Consider the following 26,650-nt stretch of genomic DNA (forward strand, 5'->3'; position numbering starts at 1 on the left):
GCATTCGTCAGCCGTTACAAGACTTTGGGGTATATCTTGGGATTGTCCTTTTTATTCCTGTTATATCCTTTTTGTCCCATCTGCTATCAGCCATGGTGTCTGTAAAATAAGTGGGTGATCATTAGCATTTACATAAGTAGTAGTGAGGCTCTTGGGCCTTTTGTTGATGCACCCAGAGCACAACAGGCAGGCGTGCAGGGCTCCTGGGGTGGTAGGCAGGAGGCAGGGGTCAGCATCCGAGGCTGTTTTAAGAATAAGCTATTCTGGCAAAAATGGATGCGGTGAGCAAGACCGGTTGGAGCTCTGCAGAAGTGGATAGCAGTCTGGGGAAGAAGCAAGGAAAAAAACCAAGTGAGCACCAGAAGCAGGCATCAAGCAAACATCATCATAAAAAAGATACTAATTGCTGCTTTAGTTCATGGGAGCTGGAAAAAGTCCATTTGTCTGGAGTTGCCTGGCTGTACCCACAATAACATTAAGCTCTTCTGACACATTATTATTAGCCGGCTGTTTTGGGGCTAGGAAACTTGCCACCCTGCAGGGATGTGTCACAGTGGGCAGCGTGGGGATGCCAGCATGAACGCCAGGTACCTGGGACGGAGCGGGATGGTCTTGGCAAGGGGAGGGAGCAGCAGTGGTGACTTTGGCAAGAGCTCCTTGCCTGGATGGCCGTGGAGAGCTGTGAAAGCCCCGCATCCTGCTGCCTGCACGCTCTCCCAGCCCTGCAGACCAATGCATTTTCTCTGGCACTGCAAATTTTCAGCTTTAGAAATGAGGAAACAAGTATCCTACTATACTGGAGAGCAGAAAGTGTTTTCAATGGCTGTTGAAGGAAAGGGTGGGGAATACTTACAAATACTGCTTGAAGGGATCAGTCACCCACAGGTCTGCAACAGCATGGAAGAGCTGTTTGTATGTTGCATCCTGCAAGAAGAGTTCCAGAAGCTGGAACTGCTTTAAAACAGAAAAAACCAAACCAAAACAAAAATCAGATACGTAACTTAAGTAGATCAAACAACACCCCATTGACTTCAGACCCCAAATGTTTAACATGCATGTGCTTCATCTGAATAATCTTACGTGGAAAAAGCAAAACCAGGCCATCTCTGATAAACCTCAGATATTTAAACACCTGGGCAGATGTCGGGGAGCTGTTTAAAAATAAGTAAAATATTCAGCTTTTCAGTCATGTTTAATTTAAACTGTTCAGCGTGAGAAATGTCTTAGGCTAAGCTGATGCTCTGGAAGTTGCTCATTTGTCAATACTATTTTATAATTACTCCTTGTTAACTTGAGATGGGCTGAAATGGATAATCCTGTTAGAATTGGTACCTTTTCAGTGCGGTGCTATTTAAATGGGAGCAGTGCCCCCTTCTGAGGCTGGAGGTGGTGGCAGAGCAATGCAGCAAGTTTATGGAGAAGGAATTTGCAACTTTTTTTAAATTTATGCTGGCAGTTGTCCCTAGCAGGCTGAAGAGTAAATGGAGGTTGGATCCCAGTGGGCTGGGAATTCAGCAGTGTCTGGATGTGATACTAGCAGAGTATTTCTGTATGCCACTGGGCAGAAGCTGGCACATGGGAGTCTTGCTAGCTAATGCTGAGGCTTGCCTCAGGCAGAAGTCTGATCTTTGGGTTTGCATTATTATACGTATATATATTTTATCCACTGGAAGTAATAATTGTTACTCTCCAACTCGTTCTCCAGATGCTACCGACAAATCTAATTCTAGGCATTTATTATAAATTTCTCTCCATGATGTGATCCTAGACCCTGGTGCGGTGGTGGCCCACCAGTGCAGCAAGCAGCCAACAGCCCCAGTAGACCCTGCTGTCATCAGAGCACTGCGAGCTCTCCTGCCGCAGTCTGGAGCGTGCGGAGCCCTTGCTGGGTTCCTTGGTGAGATTGCTGGTCCAGAGACTTTGTGGGCCATGGGATAACAAATTTACTTGTCAGCCTCTGGTGTGACCAGGGACTGTCGCTGTTTTGAAGAGACACAGAAACGGAGGCAGTGGATGCGGTGGGAATGCACAAAGCAGGGCAGGCAGGCAGGGATGCTTGCTGGCTGTCTTCTGCCAGCTCCTAGAAACCTTCGGTACTGAGCCTCCCCAAGTCAGGGTGGCACCTTCGTGTTTAGTAGGATGCCCTTAATAGGATTTTCTTCCATTAATTTGGTGCTACCTGATAAGACACGCATAAAAAAAATATTCATCTAACAAATCACAAAAACACCACAAGAAATAGTAATGCTAGAATGACTAAATATTACAAGTTATTAACCTGTGAATAGTAAAGTGATACATTAAAAATTGATACTACAGCCTCAAATTTTGATTATGTACCTCTATAGTAAAAGAAAGATTGTGTCTTATACCAATGTGTAAGCACAAAGTAGCCTCACACTGCACAGAGTAGACTGTAAGTCAATGGAGTTACTCCTGATTTATGTTGAGAGAGCCTGGCTCACTAATTCTTAAAGATAACTTAATTGTATATGATGTGCTTAAGCATACAAACAAATGTCTCTGTGATTAATTTGTATTTATGCTTCAGTAATATATTGGGAACATTCTCATCTTTTTTCATGAAGGATCATCAGGATAAATTATCTCCAAGGTTTCTAGATGTATGTAGACATGTTTTGTTTGGATTATGTCGAGAAGTGGGATTAAACTCTGTGAAGTAATTGCACAGCAGGGTACAGATTTGGTATTGGAGTGAAAGTTGCACTTTGAAAATGGAAGTTTTATGTATGAGGGGAGGGAAAGAAATCAGGAATGACAGTTTATAAAAGTCAAAACTGTTTCTCTTCTATCCTGCCAACTGAATGTAATCATTCATCCTAGAAGTTTTTTCCTTTTATTCCTTTACTTCTTTAAAGAGATGTAAATTTTGCTGTTGAATAAGAATTACCTTTGGAAGGGCGACAAAATACATTTCAACTTGCCATGATGGATAATAAGACCATTAGAGCAACAACAGAAAATCTGATTTAGGGTAACCTGGAGGCATGTTGGGAGACACTCCAAAGAAGCGTGAGCCAAGCTGCTGGAGTCAGTGCCAGGCAGGAGAATGAATCCTTCAGGAAGACTGTCTGTCCCTGGCAGGTCTTTGTGTATGCACTAGGGAGGAACGAGCAGCCTGGAAAGCTGCTTTACAGGACACACTGTAGTCAATAATATATAACTCGTGGAGAAACACGGGACCACAATGGTTCTTCTGAATTACCAAATTCTGTGACTTATTATTGCAGTCAGCTGCCTCGAATAAAGAATTTCATCAACTGATCCTGAAGGTTGTTATGCTGCTTTCTTGTACCCATTCCCATTATTGCCACGATATTCCAGGAGCACCTATGATGAGTAGAAACCTTGCTATTTGCATCCTAAAGTAATTTCCAACTAATTGGTTATCGTTTGTTCTTATACAGTAGAGGGAATTCCTTTCAGCATAAATCTCCTGCATAGATTTGTAGGCAGAAATCACATCCCTGCTTGGCTGTTGCTTTGGTAGCTCAACAAGCTAAAGTAGTCAGTCTTTTAAGGTTGGCTGTCCCTTTTCTTGAGCGTCCAACTGAAGACATCACATCTGGGCCAAGGTGACAGCTGTTTGTCAGCAGCAGGGAAGTCTGCTGGTCACACTGATACTGTCTTGTTTTGTTTTATCATATGTGTATTTAAGACCTATTTATAGCCTTTATATAGGTAATTCTGGATTCAAGGTGTTTATCCTGAAGGGAGGGGCAAGCACATGTCCCTGTTGACCTCTGATAGAGACTGTGGTTTTTCTATGGTTGTATTTTCTACAAACAATGAAGACTCCTAAGTGGGTCGTTACGTTGTTAAAAGGACCAAAAAATTCACAGCAATTGGATTAAAATCCCTCTTTCCATCAATATCTCATGACACTTGTGTTAGCCTTAGGGCCATTGAAACCAGGCAACCAGACCTAAAATAAATTAAGTCAAAGAGGAACATGTTTCAGAAAATGTGTTGCAGAAACAAACAGGATAGGGTATTACTGATTTGGTGGTCTGAATATTGCATGAGTAAACCTATCTCCCCTGGGAAGAGGGGAATCAAATAACTGTGTGTGTGATAATGTTTCAAAGTATGCAGCACCTTTTGCCATCTTTGAGCAACTAGATTGCCACACTGAAAATATTGAGGTATGTCAGTTATTGTGCACGGTTTGATGGCACCTTCCCCACCCCATGCCAGTTTCTACAGCACATATACCAATGTGGAGCTGTATGGGGAATTAATAAGATTATTTGACTTTGAAATTTTGATAAGATGAACTTGCCCTTTGCAAAGCAATTCTGTTCATTAGTGAACAAAAAGTTACTGATTTTGGGGAAAAAAAAAAATATCTTGAGTCAAGATGTTCCTATTTGCTTAAAAAGAAATTTCCTAATGTTAAGGAATGTTGTAATTTGTAACTTTTGATTACATGTCAACTTTTTGTTTTGGAAGAATCCTAACATTTATCTTCATGTTGGGGGTAATATGTTTCTCTGAAAAAATAAATTTTACATGCTGTTTTGTTGGTGGGCTTCTGTCAAAGCTGGTTTGAAGTAAGGATGACATCTCCTGGTTTAGCTACCGTTTCTGCACACAGGTCCCTGCCAGCAGGTGAAGGAAGAGGCTCTTGTTGGTGCCTTCAGGAGAGCAAGGCTGGTTGAAAGCTGTGCGCCTCCTTTTTCTCATTTTGATTGTCTTCTGACAAAGTCAATTAAGAGGAAGAAAGTTCAGTTAGACTTGTATTCCTCAGCCTTGTTTTAGCTGTTGTTGGCTAATAAACTCCAACTGAGCTGTCATTCAGAGATGTCACTTTTTGCCTCGATGGCAGATGATTTGACTATGGAGCGCACTTTGTTTGCGACAGCTTTAACAGAAAAGGCTAAAGGCTCCGTTCATTATTCTTACACTTTTTCATACAAAGTCAATTGGTTTCTTTCATTGAACTACGCTAAGTCTCTGGATGAAAATCACAGCAGATACGGTACAAGTCTTGGTTTGACTGGAGTACCTGAAGCCGTGCCTGGTGGAGCCTCCCTGGCGAGGTTGGGTATAATTGAGCATGATTTGAGTGCTGCCTTGTGGATGGAAAATGCTTGGAGGGATCGAGGCAACACACGGCAGCGAGCAGCAATCTGCTTTGTGGTGCTGCAAGAAGAGGAGCTGATGAAGCTGTTGCAGGCTCTGAGGTCCTGTTGTAACTCCCACACTTCTAATGATTGCTAAGAGAGGGTTGTCAGTGTGTTGTCTAAAAGCATAAATGGAGTTGGGTGAATAACTCTTTCAGTTAACTTCGTAATAACCAACTCATTCACAGGGCCTGATCTCGAGCCTATTGAAGTTAATGAGAGCTGTTCTGCTTGCTCTTCTTATTTCTGATTACTAATTGTGTGTAAACAGCTTTCGGTCATCACAAGTTTGTTTATTTGAAATTATTTGCAGATTAATTTTGGTAATTCATTCCTCCTTGAGCACGCAGGGTATTCAGCATTTGAAGTAGATGATTTCAGTTGTTCACATTTGCAGCTCTCGCCTGTGCTCGGTTCCTGTATCCTGACTGAACAGAGTTGTTGTGAGCATCCTCATTCACTTATTCAAAACTTGCTTTTTCATGCATTCATGGCCAAGTTCACGGGAACTTCTGACCTGCTGTGCTGAGTCTGGTCAAAGCTCAGTCCTGCCCAGTATGCCTCTTGATAATGGTCGTATTATGGATGCTTAAATAATAAGCACACAGAGCGATTGTTGGGTTTATATTCCTAATGAACTGTAACATTACCAATGACTAATAATCATCTTCCCTGCAACTTTATACAATGAGCGTTGCAGCACAGAGTGTGAGGTTCCCAGTCCATGTAACATCAGTGTGGATCAGGCAATCTAGTTCAAGACTTTTCTTTCAACTTTCTAAAGAATTTAAATATTTACTGATATGCATGTCTGCGTTATTTTAACATTATTCTGATATCAAACTGTATTTTCTGGCTTTCTTTTTTCATGTTCAAAGTGATGCGGAACAAGCAAGTGACACTGGGGTTTCTGGTTTATCCTATTTTAGTAAATATTTTGTGGGCCACAGCTGTTTGAAGATGGGCAATGCTCAAGTATTGATGCCATGTTGAAAGGAGGAAGGGAATTGTGAGCCACTGGGTCAAAGTCCCGTAGCACAGAGCGGAGCTGGAGGGCATGCCACTCATGACATGCGATATGGGGCCCGGCTGCTTGGCCCACACGGTCTCATCAGGGATCTGTGGGACCCCTGAGGAGCCACACACAGAATTACCCCTCACACAATCATGTTTTTCAGCTAAGGCACGTGCCTTGTGGCTCTGGGCTGCGTGAGTGCTTTGGCTTGCAGAGCTGTGAGGGCTGGTGATATGGAAAGGGAAATTCTGCCATGGACTTTGACTGTAGTCAAAGCTGGTGGAGATTGTAGGTAACAGCCAGATGGCAGTTATCCCATGGATGCAGAAAGTTGCTCTCTTGAAAGTTTGCTTAACTTGTCCTCAAAGACAGTAATGGTCTGAAGTTATGCAGCTCAAAGGGATTTTGTGCCATTTGGCTTCAGCCCATACCGATGTATCTGAGCAGAAATCCTTCTAGACTGATCTTGGCTATATAAAGATGTATATCTTAATGTGTCATCTTATAAAATATGTATTTGCTGGCACTTTTACCACTCAGATTTTTGAAGCTCTGTTTTTTAAGTAGGATAAGTTCAGTTTCAACAGTGACTGTAAACATTTAGGTGTCTGAGCTGGTGGGGAAGATGGGGCACAAGCGGGTTCCAGGTATGCAGAACTGGTTCATAAAGAGCTCTTGTCATGTTAAGGTTGTCGGAAAAGAAACGTTCGCTGTTCGGTAGCAGTTATGGTGGCTGAAATACTTCTGAGAAGCACAATAGCGTATGCCTGGATGAATTGTGTAAGGTGAGGAGCCAGAGGCATTGGAAAACAGGGTCAGCCAGAGAGCAGGCTCCACACAGCAGCATTGCAGGGCGAGGGATGAGAGGACGTAAAACATTGGTGAAGTGCTGTAGGAAAGAGAATGGGCTCAAACTAATACATGCTTGGTTATTTTAACAAAAACAGAAAGTATGGATTTCTGCTGTCAATAAGCATCAACAGAAACACTGGGTTTGAGCATCTCAAGGGTTTTCTGTATTAACACCTAATATTTGATTCTAGTCCTGAAGGGCTCTACGCTTGTGTCTTATGTCATGTATTGTAAATTGTTCTTTGGCCTCAATGTATTGTAAATTGTTCTTTGGCGTCAATACACCCGGAGAAATAGAAAGAGGAAAGGCAGGAGTGGGAGAACATTGCAGCATAAGAACAGCCTGTAGGGTGACACTATGTTCACACATTTGTGCAGTATGGGAACTAAATTGTGCTGTGAAAATCTGTATCTTGCTCTGGCTGAAGTCATGAGGCACTCTCCCATAAGAGCGGGATCTAGCCCTGAACACATTGTGATGCTTGCAAAAAACCCCACAAAAAAACCCACAAAAAACCCCTAAGAAACCCATGCAGATGTGGCTTCTCTCTTCTGCAGAGCTTTGATCCCATGGCCGCTGGGAGGGTGGAAAGACTGTTATCTCTCTGCTGAGCATTTTCTCCATTCCTCCACCTTCTGTGTGCAGGGGTAGGCAGAGGGTCGAGCACCCTTTGGGGAGGGCCTGTCTATGATCTCTTGCTGCTGAGGTGCTCCTTGGGATGGGCCTTATCCTTATGGGATGGTTTAGGTGCACCACCCGTGCTGCAGCTGGGGACCCTGTCCTCCCCTTCCTTAGCAGGGCTAGGCTGACAGCCAGCACCGTGGGAAGGACCCATAGCTTGGAGCGGTCAACGAGCCCAAACTTGCTCATGAATCATGTCACGGTGAGGCTGGAGCCACCGTGTCCTCATCCAACTTTGCGTAGCTCCTTAACATGTGGGACATGCCCACAGGTAAATGGAGGGGACCCTGTTGGGTGGTGGGTGAGCATCTACTACCACAGCTGGTGGGCTCTGCAGCCCAGGGCCCAGAAGGTTTTGTGTTGCTGGTGATGGGAGCAGGATGAGATGCTATGTGTGTCGTGGATGCATGGTTTCCCAGTGGGGAGCTGGCCACACCAGGCAGCAAGGCTGTCCTGTTATGGGCAAGTCTCCTCTGTACTGTGCTGGGACATCATCCCTGCCTCCCCTCGCCAGCCCAGGATGCTCGAGGATTGACATTAATAGTTCAATGGATGATGATCTCTTTTCTGAAGAGCTTTCTGAATGGCATCTTTATTGTAAATGTCAGGCAGGTTTTCCTTCTGCGAAGAAACACAGGCAAACACATGTTGGGATCACATTTATCCGTCATATTAACTTGTTCAGTGTTGCCTAGAAAATCAATACTGCCTTTTAATACAGAAAGCCCTGGACAAGATGCCCCAGGTCCACGGAAAGAGCGTTCCTTCAGAGAGACGGCTGCTGGGTGAAACGAGCACTGGTTGTCTTCAGCGTTTTGGCTGGAAAGCAGGAGCTGCTGTCAAATGAGCTGCAGCTCGATGGCTGCATTTCCAGCTTCTTGGGCCACTTCAGGGGCATGGCATCATGTCCGTTCTGCCATCCAGCCAGCATGTAGCACACCCAGATCTGGCCCAAGGCTGGGCTCGTGGATCCTGTGAAGCCTGCAGAGCCAGCTCCATCAGACCCTTGGTTTTGGGTGGTTTTCATTCATCATCTGAGCTTCCTAGGCATTGCTTGTTTGAGCTTGGAAATACCTCTTACGCAACAGTATTATATGATGTAGAAAGTTTCTGTGTCAGAAGTACACCTTTTTGAATTTGAGTTACTTTCTTAAACATCAGATGCCAGTCAGGACAATTCTTTTTTTTTTTTTTCTCTCCAGTTTAACTTCATTTGGTTTAGCTTAAATGATTCAGAATTGATTTTAGATAAACTATTTAAGTGTGGTTGTAGCTGCACAGATTCTTGATGCAGCTTAAAAGGCACTGCCTCTTCCCTCACCTTCTCCTTCCCCTTCCTTCCACCTGCTTAATGGGCTTGTTAGAATATGCAACATTTTTCCAAGCTTTTACAGAAGTTTTATAAAAGCTGTGAACCAGAAGTCACAGACTGGAAGCAAGGCACTTTTCCATTTTGCTTTGGGCAGGTTTTTAGTTATGTTCGTACCCTCCCTCCTCTCCCCCTCTCTCAACGCATGGCAAGCGAGCAGTTCCCAGCTGAGCTGTGATGCAGAGCAAGACCATGCTGGGGCATCGTCCGTCATCCTGCTATCCCCTCGGTAGCTTCAGTTTCAAGTTGCTGCTGTCTTCTAGTTGCCGGAGAGCTTTGCAGCCACCTCCTGCAAGGACCTCTGGGCTGCCGTGCGGTGGTGGGAGTGAAAATGGGGGTACCTGCATCCTCCGACTGCCCAGTGGGATGGGGGGAGGCCGGGATTTCTGCAGGAGGAGGTGGGGAGAGGAGGGCTCGGGAGGGAGACACGCGTCTCTCGGGTGGCATGTCCCGGTCGGGACCCTGGAACGTGCTTTAGCAAAAGTCAGGAGCAAGGATCTGGTCTATCGAGTCTCAGCTGAATACCAGCAAAAAGTATTAGTTTGCTGTGCAATTTATAATCTAAATCAACCTGCGAGGACCCAAAGAGGGGTTGCAAGAGGTGGAGAAAGCTTGAGTATCCTAATCCTATTGCTATAAACTGCGACCTTACTGAAATCTGATGAAATGCACTTGTGCAGGTAAAGGGAGAATTTATCCTGACGTTTATACTACATATACAAGGCTGTATTTTCTTCCTGTTTATGCCAGTTTTACTCCATTGGCATTTATTCCTATTGTAAATCACAAAAGAGCAAGTCCTTTATTACTAGGTAATTTAAAATAGCTTATGTTATATTGTCTGACCCTTACAGTAATTCTAAACTATTCCTTCATCCCCTGCCATCTGTGTGCAAATAAAATGGTCAGGGGAACTTTTTCCTTAGGAAAAAGAAAATGTAGGTGGCTTGATTTTTGCTGCTAATGTTGGTGGAAAATTTTGCTAAATTAAATATTGATATAGCTGAATATTTTCAGTGCAAATTTCATTTAAATCAAACCAAAAAGGCTGCTTATTTTTTTTTTGTCTGAGCGTCGTCGTCAGAAGAACTCTATCATCTTCTCTACTTACCTCAGCAACTTCTAAATCGGCTTTATGTTGGAAAGGAGCAAAGTTTGCTCTTGTCAAGTCTGTTCCCCTTAGCCCAGCCCAACACTGTTGAGCCTCCATCAGTGTGTGACGTGGGGTGAAGCCCGTCGGGGTGGACAAACGGCGCGTGTGGGCAGTGCGCTTTAATCATGCAGACAGGGCAACCTGCTACTTTTTCCTTTCCTGCTGGTTCCTTTCCATTTTGGGTTCAGTTAATGAAGAACCATCTGCTGAATATTTAGGATTTAGAGCTGCACAGTCAGTACAGAGGTCTGGTTTTGCCAAGTTCTAGCAGAAGAATGGAGGAAAATAACTTGTTTTCCTAGGTTTTCTTGGGCGTTGAGTGGAGGCGCCCAGACTTGCAGTGCAAGACAGTCTTGGCTCCCGAAGAAGAGACGGGATACAGTAGTCCTCATTTTCATTAAAGACCATTCCCGTACTCCGCACCCACAAGCTATGCCAGCCTCTTCATCCTCAGAGATGCTTGGCGTTGCTCCAGAGGGAAATAAAACCCAGAAAACCCCCTCTCACGGTGCTGTTTCTCCTCCGTGCGGCTTCTTCCATGCGAGGAACGACTCAGCCCGGGGATGCTGCCAGCCTGCAGCCCTGGGGGGGTCCGTGTGCCGGTGGCCACCTTGGCCCGACGAGGGCAGCCCGGGGGCTGCAGCTCAAGCACGGGGGTCCTGGGATGTCCCCCCGCTGTGCCACCCGGCTAGCAGCTCCCGCAGAGGGCAATTAGTGCCGCCTTAGATGTGTTATTTTTCACTGCAGTTTAATGTCATTTGATCAAAGCCGTCGCTGTTTCTTGAGCAATAGCTTAAACCTTTTTTTGCGCCTACGTCGTCCTCTGCGTAGACTGAGTGCTCATGTGTACGTGTGGTGCGATGTTGAGCCTTTTGGATCTTGTTCTTAATATAAAACAGACATTTATGAAATCAGCTATAATTTAAAACTATCAAACGCTTTTGTGACTTACGAGGAGCTAGATAATGAGGAGGCTATTAGGTAGCCATATTCTTATTTTTTGAGGTTGGAAGAAGAAGTTATGCAATCATTATTTTTTTTTACAAACATTTTGAAGCATATGTGGATATTTTCATTATTGAGTGCTATCTTTAGCTCTTCCAATTAATTTCAAATTCCAGGAGTCCATATAATCTGACAGAGTTTGCTGTGCTGAGAAATGTATTAAGGACAGCTTATGATACGCTAATTAGGAGTGCATTTAAAGAGCCAATAATCTAATAGTTTTGAAGAAATCTGCTTATACTTTTTTCCATTTTCATCTGTTATTTCTCAAGCATTTTGTTTTCTGAGATCACAGCAGCAGTATAAGGGCAAGACTGTCAGCTGCTGGAAATCAAAGTACTGCTAGTGAAGTTGCTTAGATGCTGCTGAATTACTCCAGCTGAGGATACGGTCCCCAAAGCTCAGCCCGCAAGAATTCATCTGCTGTGGCTTCGTATTTCTTGTGTGAAGTTCTTCCATTGCCTGTGTATTGAAGTCAGTTCTGCAACCAGAAGTTTATTGCTTTGCCTGGGGAAATATGCAAAAAGAACTGTTAAACTCTTCAAACCAAGGCCTTGTTCACATGAAAATATACTTTGTGATAGATGTAAGGAGAGAAATGCAATTGGAACTATCTTGACTGTCACCAGAATCTGTTTCACATGGAAATACCAATTGGTACTTGACTCTGCAAATTATTTTATGGTGATAATGTCTATATTGATATGAAAATAAAAATCTGAAGATCTGAATCATGAGATCTGAAAAGGTCCTCTGAATCTTATTTCCCCTGTGGCTGTTGCAGTGCTGGCATCCTCAGAGGGGACTCGCTCTGTCACTGTATCTCTGTGCTTCAATGTCTACACAAAAATCTGGGCAGGTAGATGCTGCTTACTCATTACTCATCTGTTGCGGATGTTTTAAGTTCCAATTAAAAAATGGAAAACATTTTGATGGAATTCCTGAAGGGGGGGGGGGGGGGAATTAGTAGTCTGACAAAGTGTAAGGTTAATCACTATGTTTTGGATTTAAAAGTAAATTCAAAACTTCTGTTTTGATGAAGAAAGAAAATTTTAGAAAGTTGTGGTTTTTTGTTTTGGTTTGGTTTTTTTTCCCCCCTTTACCATTCCTTTTCTTTTTTTCGGTACTGTTGAATGGATTTGCTCCCAGGAGGAGGGGTGAGGGGACTTTGTGATCTTACATGACCAAGCCCCAGTGACTGGGTCAAGGAAGGAGAGTGGGGAAGGGCTAGGGGGTCCAGCCAGGCAAGATTACAGGAGAAATCCCCCTTCTTGCCTTCATCCTGTGCCTTATCTCCTTGTTAGGAATTGAGCATGTGGAGAGGCTTCTGGCTGTGATTTCCTGAATGATGAATCCTGTCTCTGGGTTAGCCTGTCCTCAGAAACCCTTTGGTGACCTCGGTCCTGCATCTCTCTGTTTTCATGCGTTCTGCATCTAAATTTGTTGTCAGGGAAACTGCAAAGGTTTGAAAACAGAATAAACAGGACTGCACACTGACTGTTGGAACATGCATAGCAGATTTTTTTTTTCTTAAGAAACCCACACCTGGAAGGTGTGGATAGATAGATTGCTCTGCCTCACCCTTTAAAGGGTCTACCATTCTGCTTAGGCTGCAGCTATCGGACATCCAGTACTATGAGTAGATGACCTCATGGTAGGAACTAAAAAATGTCTTTTTTCATCTGAATTGAAATGGTAATAGGGAGCAGACTGCTCGCAGGATTTGCAAATTAATTCTGCAGCGATGGCTGATGTTGGCTTCCCTCTGTTCATAAATAATATGGTTTTGCCTTGTGCTGGTTAGCAGAGCTCAGCTGTAAGAGGAGCTTTTAAACTTTTTGGCTTTGTTCTTTAAGCATGGGAATAGGCAAAGCCAAATGTCAAGAGTTTACAACAGTGGAAGTGTTTGACTTTGTCACGCTGTTGTATTAAGTAACAAAAAGACTTAAAAAAAATAACTCTTTCTAGTAATTTTTATAAGACCTTCTTTTTCCAAATGCCTTTTGCAAGGAATCTAAATCATTCTTGGGCCAAGGTCTTTGGTGACAGTGACTCCTACATCAGCACCGGGTAAGTAGCTTTTTGTGCATGGAGTACAATGCAAACTGGAGTCGCAGTCAGAACCGTGCGATACGGGTTAGATCAGCCGGTCGGCGTGTCTGACTGGCATACGCTCCAGGCATTTTGCCTTTGCACTGCTGAGGTCTCTAGTACAGTTTCACAGTGGAATATAAGGTTGAAGAAATTGAGAGACAGATTACGTTTAAGTGCATTACGTACAGGAAAGCCACATATCCAGCATGCCAGAGGGTATTATTGACAATAGAGAAGCTGCAAGAAATATACTCATCTTTTCCCTTATCTCCCTGTTTTTATTCTTAAAGCCTGAGCCCCAGTGCTGTGTTCCATCATTGCACTGAGCGTGTGGTGTCTAAAGCAGAGCAGAGCTCTTCTGCTTGATAACATTTTGCTTGCATTCCTCTGCAAATGTCCAAAGAGCGTATCAAAGGCTGGGGGCTCCTATCTGCCGGTCCCAACCCCCGGGAAGTCACTGCTGGTTGACTAACAGGGATCAGATGTGGCACCGCTCGAGTGCGTGCTGCTGCTGAACTTGAGGGTTGCATAGCGTGTTGAAAAGCACCGGTGATTAATTTTGGCTAGGAGAAATGAGATACATTTCCCACTCTAAATGCTGTAACAGGCTTACACAAATTTTGCACGAAAGGAGCGACTCTGTTAATGAAACTTAATGGCTAATTGCACTCTGTTTAATAAAATTGGAGATGTCATCAGCCACTGAAAAGGACTGGTAAATCATATAAACAATAATACACAACCTAATGTTGCCTGAGTACCAAGGTGGGAGTTTAATAATTTTCATCATTAATTTTTATTGATTTGTTGATCATTCATTGATGCCTATTCAAATAAATCACAGAAATGCTGATAGCTAACTTAATTCTGAAGGCAAGCTACATATTCAACGGCACATCAATACTGAGCTATTAGTTTGGCTTCCCAGGGAAATGAGATCTATGGGGAGGTGATTTCTGTTTCTGCTGGTCTGTCTGTCAATCCAAGTGGCAATTAATATTGAAAGGGCTGGGCCAGTTTGAAGCACACTTGATGGAGGAGCCTCAAAGACTGCTCAGCTGCTAGGTCTCGTGGAACTATTTCCATCTGCAATGGTTGAACACAAAGGAGTGTCCTAACAGTACTTCCAGGAGAAAAATTGCAATGTGAGCTCATCTCCTAGTAGACATCAATGAATTGCAAAGTTGATAGGGCAGGGATTGGCTGACAGAGAGATGTTATAAATTCCCCAGTGTCAGGAGAGCTTCAGTGAGAGCTTGGCCCACACTGAGCCTCTCCCTGGAGGACCAGCCACTGGAAACTGGGCTATTTTAAACATTTCCTCCTTAATTCCTGGTAGCTCTTCCAAGCAGGGTGGGTGGTGGGTCTGACGATCCCGTACCGCTGTCAGTTGTGTGCGGGCAGTCGGCACAGAAAATCACGCAAGCATCAAACAGCGTTTGAGGACCTCCGTCCCCTCCATTTTAAATGCTTCTCTGCAGCTCTCTTCTGTACCAGCACAGCCTGTGCTTTACCGAAGGGAAGGAAAACAGGCACTCTCTTGCTTCTGCTTATCTGGCCTCATGGCATGCTTTGGCCAAAATTTGGAAATGTGTTGATTTATGCTATGAGCAGGCAGGATTTTCCCTGGGCTGCCTGGAAAAGCTCCCAAGCAGTCACAGCTCAGTGCTCCAGATTTCCTTCACAGGAGGAAAAAGCTTAGGGCTGGCAGAGCCCCCACTTCTGCTCCCTGTGCCGGTGCCTGAAGGAAACTAATGTGTTTTAAGGCAAATCACCTTGTCCATTGCGAAGTGATTGAAATGGGGGTTACTGACTTTTTAAATGCTACATGTGGTTGTCACTGCATGGTTGAACCGATTAAGCGTATTTGCAGCTGAAGTGGTTGGGGGGTAGAGTGCTGTGCTTTGTGGGTCCTGACAAGTTGCTGCACCATCCCTTGACCAAGTGGAGGCATCTGGCTAGTTGACTTGGTTTCCCCAGCCTGGTGCTGACTTTCTGAAGAGCTGCTGTAGGTTAAACACGCTTTTCCCCCAGCTCAAACCTCGTGGCATCTCTCATTTTGAGCCTGTTTTCCGAGGAAGCTCGGAAGATGAAGGCTGTATAAGCTCTTCCTGAAGAAATTGTGCTAATGGCTAGTACAAGGCAAGCATGAAAAAAACCACAAGACAATGCAGACCTACAATTCCTTTCTCTGTTCTGTCTCCAGTTTTAAATGGTGCTTGGAGATTATTCTGCCTGTGAGGACTGCAGCACCTGGCTCACCTGCTGAATTCCTCATCTCCTCATGCATGTTCTCATGCTTTCTCCCACCTGCTCGCGTTCTGGATCCCCCATAAACATTTTAATCCTGCTCTGCTGTCAGGTTTTGTTATTTTGCCCTGGGGAAACTCAGTCCCGGTATTCGCCCTCTCCCAGGAAAGATGGAAGAATAGCTTGGTCAAGAATGAGATTATGCTTTTCTTCTTTCCAGGTAAAATCCATGTTGGTGCTTAGTCTCTTGAGATCAGCCTGCTTCTGGATAAACCCAGCTCTTGCAACTCAGTAGCACAAGGGGCATGAATCAGTTCAGAGCAAACAAAGCATACAGGCGGTCCATGAAGTGGAGCAGGGGCTGGTATGCTTTATGTATGCAGCTCCCCCAGAAATTATGATGATTATAAAAATACATGGTTTTGCTTAATCTAATCTTATGCCATCAAGAGAGAGAAAACAGCTGAACTTTATGTTCACTTTTAAGAATAAAAATTAAAACAAACCAATCGTTGTTAGTGATACAGTTTAGGATCTGGGGGAGAATCACAGTCATGGATGTGTTGGTTGGAATTGGCTTTGAGGGTTTGAAGTGGGACTGTTGCCAACCCTAGGTCAGGCTAGCCAGGACCAAGTCATCTACCAAGGCTTCAACCTCCAAGGATGGCATTTCCACAACTGGTCTGGATCCTCTTCTCAGGGGATATGCTAATTTTGTGTATGCAAAAAGAGTTTGTACAAAATCATCGCTATCACTGTCTTTTTGCTAGTGTTAAAGGACCTTTTAAAAACAAATCAGAGATGGGCACTTTCTGTCTGATGACAAGTTCTCAACAAGAAACACAGTTTTAAAAGGCTCAGTAATAGAAAATACTATTTGTGATATTCCCTCCCAGGCCATTTTTCAGAGCTGGTGGGTTTGGTGGGGGTCGGTGATGGTCAGGTCGCGCTGTGAGCTCCTGGGCCTGCTGCCCTTGGGCAATGGGGAGCTCCTTCTTGGTGACCACTGGTACTGGCGGGTTGTGTGTGATGCTGCTGGTCTCCTCGGGCATTGCTTCTCTCCCGAAAGCCTGGTCCTTCTCTCCTCTTGGAACATCAAGAGAGCTTCACTTCTCCAGGGAGTGGGAAGATTGGGCTTAGTCACAAGAACCTGACAACCTCTTGTACAAATAAACTGAAGGTTTATTATTTAATTCAGACAGTTGCTTCAAACAAATCAGTTCCCATAAATAACTATTTCTATTTTTTTTTTCCCCTCTTGGTTTTTAGGGATGAACTAACAGAGGTCACAAGCTGTAAGAACATGCTTGGTTAATCCTGCTTAGCCTGTGCAGCCCTGGGCAGGCTGGTTTTTAGCCGTAGCTGCCGGGGACCGTTGCAGCTCGGGGTGTGCAGTCTCCCTCCCACCCCAGAGTTCCTAGGGCTGGCTATGCATGCTGGCTGAGCCTGCAAAACTATTATAATCCTGGAGTACAGGAGCTAATAGAAAAATGAGTCATTTTCTCGGTGCTTCTGCTGTCTGGGTTGTTTTTTTGTTTGTTTATTTTTAAATGTGTTGCTCTTTTCCTACTGAAGCTAAAGGGAATTACACAAGTTTTGATAGTGCCTGGAATATATAAAATCTGGTATAATAGGTTTCTAGCTTTATATAATGGAACATATTCTAGTCATTCAGCAGTCACTCCTACACCTAGTGTTTCAAAACAAAGATGCAAAAACTAAGTGAGAGACATTGAAGTACAGGAAACACAATTTTAATTCAAGAAATCATTTTTCTTCCTGAAAGGAGGTTTGTTTTCTTGATAGTCCCTGCTTACTGGGACAGATTTGTGCTATCTCACAAGAAATGCAAATTGTTGTTTAAAAAGCTGTTTATTCTTGCTTAACACTATAAAGCAGCATTTTTTTCATTTGCATTCATGTAAGGTTATGTATTTTAAAAATCCTTTTTAATATTAAATTGTCTCTTTTCAGTCAGCAAGCTAAAATGAAACCCTTTCTGAGGCCCCTACAGCATTTAGTGAAACTTTCATTGCTGAGCCAAACAAGAACAGGCTCTTTTCAGGACAACGTGATCCCTGTTGCTGGTATTCACGTGGATTTTGAACCACCTACAGCACTTCCTCCTGCTTCAGGACACCCTCATAAGCTGTATTTTTATTGCTTTTGCCTAGGCTGATGAGAAGTTAAACATTGCACATATATGTGTCTGAAGTCTGATTGTGGCAGTGCTCTGAGGCAAGGCTGGTCATCTTTTCTGCATCTGCAAGCCATGTGGGGCCAAGAGTCCTGTCCACCCCATGTGCCTGCATGAGCAAGGAAAGGAGGAGCTCTGGGAATAGTCCTCAAGCTCTTTGTGGGCAGCGTTGCGTTCAGCACTGGGACAGGCTGTCCAGGGAAGTGGTTGAGTCACTGTCCCTGGAGGTATTTAGAAGATGTGTAGCAGTGGCACTTGAGGACATGGTTCAGTGGTGGACTTGGCGGTGTTAGGTTAATGGTTGGACTCAATGATCTTAAGGGTCTTTTCCAACCTAAATGGTTCTATGATTCCTTCTAGCCAACCCTTCTGGGCTGTCTTTTCTCCCACAGCTGGTGGTTCAGGCACCCAGCAGCTCCCCATACAAGCGTGGTCCAGTTTCTTTGAGTTTAAGCAGTGCTTTGCACCATTTAAATATTTCCATCTTTACCCTAATGAGATGCCCATGGCTCATCTGCAGGTGGTGGAGCACAGATATGGTCCTCCCGGTGAGGTGCCCCGGCTGGGCATGCATCGCTGGGTATCGCTCTTCCAAGTCTTGACGCTGCCAAGCTGTGCTTTGTGATGGCAAGCTGGGATGGGCTGGGCTCCAATGGCTTGGGTAGCTCCAGGGAAGCTGAACTTGGAGCTCTTCCACCTAAACTCAGCTAACCCCATCGTGGATCCTGGAGGTACGTACAGGTCTGCGGAACAGACTGATTTTGTGTTCACTACGTCCTAGCATTATGTTAAAGCATGGGTCTGGGGAAAGGCATTTTAATGTTCTTATTGGATGCCAGCCCCAACCTCCTTCTGCTTGGTTGCACTCTGTTGGTTCATCAGAAATGCCCTGTTATGGATGTGCAACGACGTGGGCCTCAGCATGGCTTTGAGCAAGGTGTAGTGTAATAGTGGCATTATCAAATTAATAGGTCCAGGCGTCTCTGCACCTCAGAGTGAATCTCAATGGATCTTGCTTCATTTGCTGCTATGCTTGGCTGCAGAGGGGATGGGAGGTGGAGGCAAGCTAATTTTCTGCCAGCTTGTACTAGCAGCAAATGAAGCTTCAGTTGTTACAGTGGGACAGGGGAAACTACACGAACCATGGGAAGAAGGTCCAGAGCTGGCCTACTCGGAACGTTCTTGGTGCCTGCCTAGAGCTCCTGCCGTGGATCTTGATTCCCTCCTTGCTTGCGTCTGTGATTCATCACAGTCTCAGCTTAATAAAATTTCAGGTTTCCTAAGAGGGACATGACCTTTGCCATGTGCTGGGACCTGTGGCTAATTTCTGTAGCATTATATATATATATATATATATATATATGTGCAGTTTCTTTAGGGCTGAATCTATCTCCTTGATGCTGCTTGTCATGAACCGTGCTGCCCGACTTTTCTTGGTTAAAAATACATTTCTGAAAGATGTTTCGTCAAAGTATGCAAATGGGAGTAATGGTTAAGAATTCAGGATTCATTTTGAAAAGGTGATTTTTAATGTGTTTGATTTTCACGTGTGTCTGCCATTTTAGGTGGGGGAAAGTCAACACATTACTGTATGCTCAGAACAGCCAAATAAGTAAGACATGTTTACTGCTAGACTATAATACTGTTGATACAGGTCTGGCAACATCATCTGTTTTGTGATGCCAGGAACAACAAAGTGTTGCTTCAATTAAGCCTGACACTTGTAGATCACTTCTTCTCTTATTTTAGAAGATTCATTGAACCTACTGCCTGCAATCTGTAGGTTGCAAACCACTCAAAGAGCTGCTCAGGGAGGAAGATGTAGTGTAGGAAGGTTTCCCTCTACACTTGTCTTTACAATTCCCCCCAAATCAGTGCGATCCTGGAAAGATGCCATATTTGTTGTGTGCAAAGGATGTATCAACCTGACGTGTTGTAAACTAACCAAAAAATCACGACAGTGTCATTCTCCGAGCACGCAGGAGTAAGAGGCTGGGAAATTTAGAAGTACCAATTGCAGGGGCTGCTATTTTAATACAGAAAGCATGGAATATGTGCTTTCTGTGGCACGGGAAAACGTGACTGCTGTGCTAAGCTTTAATTGCCGGTTTAAGGGTGTCAAGCAGAAGCAAGAATTACAAGGCAGTGTGTCTCAATGACTTTCTTTTTACTTGTAGCGAGGACCCAGTTTAAAACCAAAACAAAGAAACTCTTTCTCTGAAATCCTGCCTGGAAGTTCTGTACCAGAGGGATGTTTTCTCAGGGCTGATACTCCAGGTGACTTAGTTTGTATTTCCAAGGTCAAGAGAGGTACTATTGCCATGAGTATGTCCCATGCGCAGCCCTGGTTGAAGTAGAGGTACCCATGTTGTCCTCCCATTTCTTTTGGGAGAGTAACTTGGCAGTCAAAAATCTGTAAATCTTATCAGAGTGTGTGCATGAGAAGAGCAGTCCATCTCCTTGAATTGAATTAGCTGACCTTTTGATGGGTGAAAGAAAGAGCAAGAGGTAAGTAGGGAGATAAATTCCTGCAAGAGCGTAGAGGAAATTATTCTTAATTCTTTGCCTTGGCAGGGACACATGATTGTGACCGAGCAACGGCAGTTGCATTGGTAGCCCTTTGCTCCTGCAGAAACGGCAGCAGAGATGGTATATTGCAGTGAGGTCTCTCTGTTGGCCCAGCTGAAGTAGAAAGAGGCAGAGTTAGTACAAGAAATGTGAGTGTATTAGGAAAAGGGTTTTCTTTGACATGCAATGGTATCTCTGATATTCCCGGACAATCCACAAAAATCCTTAAAAAAAAAAAAAAAATGCACTTATGTCAATTAATTCCATGTATAGAAAAGGGAGCCTGTCTTACACCCATATGTACAGAAATACGTACGGTTATTGGGATCGTACAGAAGTCTTTCAAAGCTGGGCTCTCCCACCTGGGTGGACGTGGTGGCTGTCCTGGCAGGCTGAGCAGAGAAGAGACTGAAAAGTCAACAGGATTGCTTTGTGTCTTCACTGGCTCATTCGGGTCTTTTCAATTCATCTATGAAGAGTGCAGCTTTGCTTACCAACTTTGCTATGTGCTGCTAAACAAAGAGGGATAAATGTTTAAGGACACTTAAATGCTGAGGAAGAGTAAGTAGTGAGTTGTTGAATGGTTAGAACTAACTAGAAACCAAGTTCCCATGGTTTTAGTAAGTATTTTCTTCTCTGAGTTTCATAGAAAACTCATGTTAAATGAGCTTTTTGCAAAGGATGGTCTATATTTGTGTTCCCGTAATTAACTGAAGGCTGAGACAGCACCAGTTAAGAGTGGAAGCCATCTGCTTTGTGGCTGCTGCCAGGCATGGAGAGCTTCAGTGTTACAGTTCCTCCCAAATGTAATTATCTCTGGCCACAGTTATTTGCTGGTGAAAAGTTCCACTTACGCACACAGAGATGTGGTCGAGACCTTGTTGGAAAACAATGGTGAGAGACTTAAACTCTGAACAATATCAGAACTCAGGTTCTGTAATTATTTCCTTTAATCTGAGCAATGGTAAGATCTTCATGATTTGTGGAACTTGTAGGACTACTGAAAATGTAATTAAAAATGAGATATGTATGTGAAATAAGAGACCCATAATGATTCTGCTGGAAAATGTAGAATGTATTTGTCATGAAAAAAACAATTCTCTTCTGGTTGCCTTCCCTGGGCTTTCCCCAGTATCCGTCGTGGGGAGCAGCGCTGGGACTGGAGCGGGGCACGTCTGCGTGCTCAGCCTCTGTGCTGCAGGGCATCAGCCCTGGCTGCACGTGGGCACGGTTTGCTTATCATTTCTGTGGTTTTACTCTGCTGCTCTGCATCAGGAGCCTTTCCATGTAAAACCAATTAGCAAGAGTGAAGCCCCCAGTGAATTTCATGCAGTTCTGCAGCATAATGAGGAGGAAATATTTTTTTTTTTTTAGAAAGAGAGTATTTAAAGTAATTGCAGATGTGTTTGTAACTCTCAGAATTAAGTTTTCCCATACTCATATCAGCTCTTAATTCTACTAATTGCAAATGAAGTGACCAGGAGTCTCAATGGTGTTGCCATGATGAATGCACTGCCCTATGGCAATAATTCTCATCAATGCAGAGTTTAGAGTATTTTGCTGCAGGTAACGTGGGATTTGTGATATCCTTTTCCAACTGGAATTTAGGTGATACTCAGTCCGCTAATAAATTTATTACTGGACCAGCTTTTTTTGAAGGTGTAGTATTCTTTGGGGGAAGTGGGGAGAGGGAAATGTTATGCAACTAGTTTTCATTAAATATTCAGGGTATTGATTACATTCTTCATTTTGGGTCCCAGCTGAGAGAAATGCCAGGTGCCTAAAACAGGAAGCCTCTGGCTAGAGGCTGTGTGATGCTGACCTGTGCGAGGGGCTTGCCCTAGCAAGGGCTGTTTGAAATCAGTTGTGACATTCCTGGTTCAATCCGTACCGTGCAAAGTGCTACTGAGCAAGCGCAGGTCTTCCTGTGGAAATGTTTGAAATTACTACATTTGGTTGAAACTCTTAAATATCTTCTCTTTAGTATTTCTTTATTTTAATTTATCTTTTAAATAGCATTATGGCTATATGTTACCTTCAGTAGCCTTAGCAGGTAAGTGATAGCAGGGAGAGGTCCGTAGTTTAAAAGGTTCCTATATATCAGTACTAAATATTTTCTACCTACTTTCAGCTTATGCACATGGTAGCATCTGTCGTGCACTCTCTTTTTCTGAGCTGACCTTACCTACCAGACTAGCAAGAGAAGGATGAAGTCAACTTTTTTTCCTCTTTGGTTGGACTGATTTTTGCTACATTGCTTGATATTTGCCCATATCTCTGTGACTTAAACTGTGTTTCCGGAGCTCAGGAAGCCGCCTTGATTGATAGCACTAACATAAGAAGGCACCAAGCTAATTAAATCACAGTGCCGCTTCCCAAGACTGCTGTCAGAGGCTGACCTAATTTTGACGCTACAAAGCTTATCAGCAGAGTATCTATTGAGTTAGGGGAACCATAACGCTGTTTCTAGGAACAGATAGATCTATTTTATTCCTCCCCCCCCCCGCCCCTTACAACTCATTACACTGCTGTTTATTGTTCCTCCTGCTGAGTAAGTATTAAAAACTTATGATCTATGGCATATGGTCTCTGTCTGTTGGTATCTGTTTCTGGAATGGTAGGTATGCTCCAATTCAGAGAGGGATGGGGAAAAGGCTGTGATAACTCTTCAGACATGAATATGGGCTGAGATCCTTGTCTCTGTTATGAACTTTTCTTATTTAAAGTGATGTGGAATAACGAAGCCGTCACTGTTGCATCTCCTGAGCAGGCATAATCTGCTCTCCTGCTAATTGCAGTGAGCTGCTGGCGGCTGGCTGAAGCTGGCAGGGACCTTGTTTCATGCTGGTGAAGCACGAGAGCAAACTCGTGCAAGGGTTTTGTGCAATTTCTTTGTTGTTCTTGGTCTAATGCATGCGAGTCCAGGTGCATAGATCCAAGATGAATCAATACGTACCAAAAGGTGGAGGTGGCTGGGGACATGTGGAAAAGAAGGAGGAGGAGAAAGGCTTCGCCTTCTTGCTGTCACTGGAAGACTGGGAAGCTGAGGATGCTTTTTGTGGAGGTTCAACCCTCTTCTCAAAAAAATAATTTACCCTTCGATCGGTTTTGAGTTGGACAACATCACAAAGTCACATGTAAACAAATATCCCATGCCCTAGAAACTTCTGAGATTTAACTTAGAAATCATGAATAAATACTTTTTAGGTTTTGTGCATCTTCTGTCAGTTAGGAAACGGTGCAATCACAGTCACATAGACTTAGACTTTTTTTTGATAAGAGCTGAAATGGCCATTTATTAATAAGATTACAGCAGCTATTTTTTTAGAAAAATACCAGTTATTGTAAAGGTTGTGATTAAGGTCAAGAGAGTTACTAGCATGTTAAACAGAAAGGCAGACTGGAACACTCCAGTTGTCCAAGGTCTCTTATTCGCACCACAGCTACACAAACATACTGTAAGTCATGAAGGATCTTCTCTCTGAGTATTATACTAACTCTCATTTGTTTATTTGCTTTTTCTGGGTCACCAGCTTGGTTTGAAAAAAAGCCCTCTTTTCTACTTACTCCTGCAGTGCCTTAGAAAATAAATTTTATTCTGCACGTTTCCCTTCAAAGGTAGCTAGCATTCATCACAGCGTCAGGTTCGTCCTTTGTCTCTTTTTATTAAGTGCGTCTAGATACCTGCATACATATTCAACTTTGGACATTTCTAATTTTGCCTTCACAGAAATTTTTCTGATTCTTTTTTCTTTTTTTTTTTTTCCGGGTCTGTGCTGTCTGGGGGAACTTGTTGCAAGTGGAAACCCAATCACTTGTGTAGGCGTGTATGTGTGTGCAAGAGACAGAGAAGGAAAAGAAATTGAAATTGCTGGAAAAGAGCAGCCAATAAAGGGGGCTTGTGTAACGTCAACATATAACGAGATTCGGTGAAAGGTCAGGCTGGCACCATTTTTCATCTGAAAGAAGAAATCTCATGGCACTGCACAACTTCTTTGCAGCAGAAGTTAGGCGGGGTTCTCCTTGGGTTTGTTGTTAAGGCTTTTCCTTCTGACCTGACGCTTAGCTTTCCTTGCGTCGTGTGCGCGCATTGCCGGGAACAGCACTGTGATGGATTCTTGCATGCAATATTTATTGCCTATAATCACAAGACAAATTCTTCTAAAGTGCCACAAACAAAATAAATGCTAAGTATATATTACTTTAATGTCTCATCTGCTATTAAATCCTTGGAGGCATATTTCAGGAGTAGCTGTAATGAATATTCCTGCAGTAGAGAGGGAGGTGACATTTCATAATTATGCAATGTCTTCTAAACCATAAGACTTTAAAACTCAAAGAAGTAAGAATGTTTTTTATTTTCCTTTATTCGTTTGATCTCCTCTTAAAGCAGTGTATTCTTTTGCCATAATAACACACAAGGGGGTATTTTTTCTTTTCTATATTGCCTTCCCAAACCTAATGGTTATGGAGCAGTGGCATAGACACTAAAATGAAGGACACTTCAAATGTAATTTGAAGTTATATGAATATAATATGAATGAAAAATGTAATATTAATGTAATATGGATTTAAAAGGCAGCAGGATGTTGGCATAATGTTGCTGACGCTTCTAATTTTATCAGAAGTCTCATGATCTATGCTGAACCTTGTTTTACCTTTCTGCTCCGTGGCTCTGCTTCAGCATGTCAGTATTTTATTATTTGTATTGTGGAGATCATAAAAGCCCCAGTGGTGGCCCAGAGCCCTCTTGTACAGCGGGTGTGCATGGCAGAGCAAGGAGGATGCTCTGTGTCCCAGGACATTGAACTCTTGAGGCATGTGGAGGGGAAGCAGCTCTTCCTAGCACAGGGAAAGCTTGGTGGAGCATTAGTGCTGCTGTTCTACTTAGAAAAATTAATAATAATTAAGAATTAACAGGTTCTTTTAAGGTCAGAGTGTGACACATGGGGCTGACTCCTAAACAAGGACATCTCTGTCCTTGCAGGAGAGACAGTGAGCTCCATGGGAAGAGCAACCTGGATCTATGGTACAAAGGAATGGATAGATTTGATTTTTTTTTCTTCTAAGCAGTAAATAGCATCTTTAGCCTTGCAAAGTGCCAGCTGTGTAATCGTACAGGGAGGGTGCTGGGGCTGCAAAACAGTTCTCCTGAGCAGTAGGAAAGCAAAGCTGAGGTAGCTCCTGTGTACGGAGGCAGGTGGATACACTTGCCTGACTAAATGTGACTGTAGGCTGAGCTTTGTGTGTATATTCAGTCATCGTGTTGTACTTGGAAATAACTGATGCTAGGGAGCAATTTTTGCTGGCCTCACAAAACTGCCAAGAGCAGGGATGCATTGGTCTTCAGCCTGTATTCATCTTTGCGAAATAGGGGCTGCCTGCAGATGAGCAGAGGGGGCGAGCTGGTGGGTCTTTGAAACTCGGCGCGCGGTGGCTCGAGGACCAAAGTTTGCTGGAGGCTTTGCTTGAGCTCGCTGCTGTTGTCACAGCTGGAACTGCTGGGCCACCCCTGCCTGACGGGAGGCTGTGAGCGTGGGGTGGGGGGGACGACGCTTTTTGCTCTTGTGCCCACTTGGTTAGTCTTGAGTGGGCCCACCAAGCTGTTGTCTCAGCCGATCTGGTGGTCTTCTAGACCTGTGTCACCTCGTACCTTTAGACTTTGTGAGCGCACCAGTAACGTGGGAAACATCTATTCCCTACACGAGCTCTTCTGCCTGAGCTGGTGCTCTGCAGAGAGGGTCTGCCGAGGACAGATTTCTTAAACGCTTACTGAAGAGGTTAACTTAGGCCAAGCACGTTGAAAAATGAAAAAATATAGTAGGCTGAGTTGCACAGGGGCAACACAAAGTAGCTGGGAATATCGGGCTTAGTCATTACAGCCTGAAATAATTATTCTCTTCCTGTTCATTTAGTTGACCTGACACTGTCCTGTTCAGGGTCCTTTGCTTGAGTCTCATTTTCTTCAGCCTCTGGAGAGCAAGGGTCAGAAATTTGAATTATTAGCAGGCTTGTATCAATTCTAGGCATTGTGCAGCAGTTGATACCACAACAGGCTGTGTCAACTGGGAGCCGTGGGGGGGTCAGACCAGTATTGGCATGGTCATGGGGCCACAGCGATGCACCCCAGGAATCCCACGTGTGCTTGATGTGGGTGTTAGCTGAGCAATTGCAGGTTGTTCAAAGAACCAGTAGAATGGTGCGAGAGGGAGGTGATGTGCAGCCCAGAGCCCTGAAAACGGAGCTGCAGTCTTGGGCAGGGGGGTACAGCTGCTGCAAGGGACTTGGGGAGCACGCATGGATGTTATCCCAGCAGCA

The 26,650-nt window shown here is 43.9% G+C and overlaps 1 protein-coding gene across 1 annotated transcript in view; it reads left to right on the forward strand.

Annotated features, from left to right (window-relative positions):
• MDGA2 (MAM domain containing glycosylphosphatidylinositol anchor 2) overlaps nucleotides 1–26,650 on the forward strand; it is a 386,375-nt gene that overhangs the window by 112,406 nt on the left and 247,319 nt on the right. The window lies entirely within an intron of this gene.

This window comes from Harpia harpyja, chromosome 3 (genome assembly GCF_026419915.1).
Source record: "Harpia harpyja isolate bHarHar1 chromosome 3, bHarHar1 primary haplotype, whole genome shotgun sequence".
NCBI classification, from domain to species: Eukaryota; Metazoa; Chordata; class Aves; order Accipitriformes; family Accipitridae; genus Harpia; species Harpia harpyja.